The sequence below is a fragment of the Carya illinoinensis genome, chromosome 15 (assembly GCF_018687715.1).
Source record: "Carya illinoinensis cultivar Pawnee chromosome 15, C.illinoinensisPawnee_v1, whole genome shotgun sequence".
Classification (NCBI taxonomy): Eukaryota; Viridiplantae; Streptophyta; class Magnoliopsida; order Fagales; family Juglandaceae; genus Carya; species Carya illinoinensis.
Window position 1 is genome coordinate 21,368,390 of NC_056766.1, and position 4,788 is coordinate 21,373,177.

The following is a 4,788-nucleotide window of genomic DNA, read 5'->3' on the forward strand; positions in this document are numbered from 1 at the left end:
GGTGGAGTAATTCATTTGAGCACTATTTAGAGTTCTACTAGCATAGTAAATGACAAAAGCTTTTCCCTCCCTTCGCTATCCAAGTACAGCACCTATAGCCAAATCACTTACATCACACATAATCTCAAAAGGTAAAATCCAATCAGGTGGCTGTATTATGGGTGCTGAGGTAAGCTTACCAATTAGCGTTCTAAAAGCCTCTTGACAATCTTGTGTCCACTCAAATGGGGCATCTTTAGCTAGGAGGTCACATAGTGGTCTAGATATGGTGGAAAAATTCTGTATGAACCTCCTATAAAAGCCAGCATGACCAAGAAAGGATCTCACGTCCTTTACTGTCCTAGGTGTAGGCAACTTAGAGATTAATTCAATCTTAGATTTATCTACCTCTATTCCCCTAGAAGAAATAATATGCCCTAACACAATACCTAAAGATACCATATAGTGGCATTTTTCCTAATTCAAAACCAATTCCTTCTCCTCACAGCGAGTCAACACCCTCTCTAAATTCAATAAGCATGCATCAAAAGTAGATCCAAAAACAGTCAAGTCATCCATAAAAACTTCCATGCAATTTTCAACCATGTCACTAAAAATGCTCATCATGCAACGTTGAAAAGTAGCAGGTGCATTACACTCAAAATGGCATTCTACAAAAAAGCATAAGTACCGAAAGGACAAGTCAAAGTGGTTTTATCCTAGTCTTCTAATGCAATTTCAATTTGATAATAACCAGAATAACCATCCAAGAAACAATAGAAAGGATGACCAGCCACACGCTCAAGAATTTGATCAATAAAAGGGAGAGGAAAATGGTCTTTCCGGGTGGCAGCATTCAATTTTCCAGGTGGCAGCACATCCGCCACCCAGTCACAAGTTTTGTAGGGACTATCTCTCCCAGGTCATTCTTCACCACAGTAACACTTGACTTCTTAGGAACAACCTATGTAGGACTTACCCATTTACTATCAGCAATAGGATATATGATTCCTGCATCTAATATTTTCAACACTTCATTTTTCACCACTTCTTTCATAGTAGGATTAAGCCTACGCTGGGGGTCTCTACGAGGGCTAGTTCCTCCCTCTAAATTAATTTTATGAGAACAGACCAAGGGACTAACACCTTTTATATCAGCAATGCTCCAACCTAAGGCTGACTTATGCTCACTTAGGATCCGAATTAATTTCTCACCTTGAGACTCAGACAATTCAGATGAGATAATAACAAGAAAAGTATCACCTGGACCAAGTAAAACATGCTTTAAACCCTTAGGCAGAGTTTTCAGTTCAACTTTGGGTGCTTCCACACTTGAAGGAATTTGCTTTTCCTCTCTATCAGGCAACTCCTCAAACTTCGGTTGCCAGGCTCGAGTGCCATAATCCTGAGTTCTATCAAAGATAGCACAAATATCAACTACATCAGATGGATTACTGATAGAATCAAACTCAGAATTAACAATAAAATACTCAAAGGGGATCAAAATCATGAGCTATAGAAACTCCATTTTCTATGAGTGAGTCAATCATGTATGTCTGGTGGCTCTCATCATCATCTTCTGGCTGTGTTGCAATATGAAAGATATTCACCTCGAGAGTCATGTTTCCAAAAGAAAGCTTCATGAGTCCATTCCTGCAATTAATAAGAGCATTAGCAGTGGCAAGGAAAGGCCTACCTAAAATCACAGGAATTTTAGAAGTAGTATCAACAACAGAGCTAGTGTCAAGGATTAGTAAATCAACAGGATAATAAAATTTATCAATTTGAATTAGAACATCCTCTACCACACCCCGGGGTACTTTGACTGAACGGTCAGCCAATTGTAATACCACAGTGGTTGGTTTGATTTCTCCCAACCCCCCAACTGCAAATAAATTGAATATGGCATTAGATTCACGCTAGCTCCTAAATCTAGCAAAGCTTGCCCACCAAACTCATGATTTCTAATGCTGCATGCAATGGTTGGGCAACCAGGATCCTTGTACTTGGGAGGAATACGCTGCTCAATTAGAGCACTAACTTGCTCTGTCAGAAATGCTGTGTTCTTAACATGGTGCTTCCTCTTGGCTGTACACAAATCTTTAAGAACTTTTACGTAAGTAGGAACTTGTTTCATAACATGCAAAAGAGGGAGGTTAATTTTTACCTGCTTGAGATTCTCCAAGATTTCATTGTTAGGATCCAAAGTTCGCTTATTCAGTTTTAAAGCTTGAGGAAATGGTACCTTAATTGGGCTCTTTATTACCTCGGCTTCTTTGGGTAGCTCGGCACCACTATTGCTTTGATCCTGTTCCACATCCTCTGATTTGTTCGTTGTTGGGATGTGTAATGACTTACCACTTCATGTCACAATGGCATTCGCATCCTTCAAATTCTCTTGTGCTATGTGTTGACCATGGGGTACGGATTGAGCTTGAGAAGGAAACTTACCTCGCCCATTCATACTCAAGGAGCTCATCAATTTGGACACTTGGCTTTTTATCTCCTTATTTTCTTCAACAACCTGCGTAATCAAAGATTCAAACTTTTGGTTAGTCTTACCTTGTGCCTCAATAAAAGCATGTAAAGTATATTCTAAGGGGCTCCTAGAAGATGAAGGTGCATGATATGGTGTAGGATATGATCTAGGGGGTTGTGCTGGCGGCTGGTTTTCAGACTTCCAGCTAAAATTGGGATGATTACGCCACCCCAGATTATAGGTGTCAGAAAAATATGTAAAAGGCTTCTTGTACATACCTAAGGCATTACATTGTTCCTCATACATTCCTCTCATCTCAGCCAATGTGGGACACTCTTGGGCAAGGTGATTTACCCCACCACACACAAAACATGGTTCAAAAGACTCTGCATGATTAGCCACGTGTGTTGGCTTTAAATCCTTAGTCTTCAACGCCTCTAGCTCTCTAGTGAGCATCTCAACCTAGGTTTTAGGTTATCTTCTTCCCTGAGATGGTAAATTTCACCACCATTTAGGTTTCCTGCAGGTCGTGACCTATTTGTGCTCTCTATAGCACTAGGTCCAATCCAAGTGTGAGCTTTTTTAGCAAGCTCATTGAGGTATTCTATGGCCTCATCAGGATCTTTCTGCAAGAACTCACCATTACACATCATCTCCACAAATTGACGCTCTCTAGGTGTAACTCCCTCATAAAAATAGCTCACTAAGCGCCAATTCTCATATTCATGGTGAGGACACATACTTCATAGCTCCTTAAATCTCTTCCAAGACTGATACAAAGTCTCACTATCCTTTTGTACAAAGGTAGAGATTTGTTTTTTTAAAGCATTGGTCTATTGTTGGGGAAAGTATTTATTAAAGAAGACCTGAGTCATCTCATTCCATGACTCAATATATTGTGGTCTCAATTAGTATAGCCAACTCTTAGCTCTATCTTTCAAAGAGAAATGAAAGAACTTAAGTCTCACAATGTCATCAGTTGCATTTTGACTATGAAAAGTCGCAACTACTTCTTCAAACACACTAATGTGCACATATGGATTTTCATTTTCCAAGCCATGAAAAGTAGGGAGTAACTGTATCATCCCTGTTTTAAAATCCAATTGGCGAATATTAGCTGGAAACCTGATGCATGATGGTGTGGTTGTGCGTGTAGGGTGGAGGTAATCCTGAAGGGTCCTACTGGGATGATCTTCGTGTTCACTCATTTTCTCAGAATTAGAAAAATTATCAAACAAATGATCAGAAGAATTAAACTCTGACTCTAACACAGGTCTACAAGCAAACTGACCCAAGGCGTCTCTATAAATGTCCAAATTGCTCTCAAACCCCATGAATGTCCTCCTTTGAATTTGAGTGGGCTTGACTTGCTCTTTAATAAACTCTGAAATTAGACATAAAAAAACTGCTTAGGAGTATCCCAACGTAAATAGAAATTCAATTTAAGAATACACATTAATTCCTATGATTTCTATTCACATTTTAGCATTTTAGTCCAATAATAGGGTATATAAAGTGCACTTTCGCACACTCATCAGCTGCACACTAAAAAACTATAAGTGGAAAAGACCTCACACGCTCCTTTACGTGTTTACACTCGAAATACCACTCCACTTGTGTTTCACTCTTAATTGGCTTTTTCCCGATAATGATCTTACACTCACTTGCCTTTTACCTCAAGAGTTTTCCCACTCAAGTTCTTTCAGAACTAATTAAACTATAAATCAAGACAATACAGACCTGTCTTATTCCAACTAGTAATTAGCTCCAAGAAACTCTTAACAAGAGAAAATATAGAAAGAATAAAATGACACAAGACTCAAAGAAATGCTATGAGGGAAAGAGTACTCACAAGACAATACACCAACTATAAAGATATATGCAGCCCCTTTGATGATAAAAAAGTCTGATTCCTAAACTTTTTTTTTTTCGAATTTTCTTTTTTTTCTTTTCTTTTCCTTTCTTTTCTTTTCTCACCGATTCAATCACAAACAGCAATATTCAATTGTAAAAATCAAATAATTGAATTCAAACACATAAAAATTGACAAGGAAATAGAAGAGAATCAATGAAACGGCATTCCAAGGAATTGACAAACTTAAAGATGCAAGAAACTCCAGAAATTTCCACCCTCTATATGGTGTAAATTTTGGCAGCCCTCAAACAAGCAACTTAGCCAACCAATGTTGATAAACATGAAACCAACATAATAGAGTAATCTGTCAGCCCTAGGAACAACGAATTTCTGCGCTTTTTTTTTTTTTTTTTTTGCAACCCTAGAACAATGAAACCCTAGAATTAAAGATGCAATAGATAAAATATATGAAAAT

At 38.2% G+C, this 4,788-nt stretch overlaps 1 non-coding gene across 1 annotated transcript; it reads left to right on the top strand.

Annotated features, from left to right (window-relative positions):
* The first annotated feature begins 3,178 nt into the window (after positions 1-3,178).
* LOC122298000 lies at positions 3,179-3,286 on the top strand. The gene has a single exon (XR_006239058.1). It is a non-coding gene; the product is annotated as a small nucleolar RNA R71 (small nucleolar RNA).
* Positions 3,287-4,788: the final 1,502 nt, after the last annotated feature.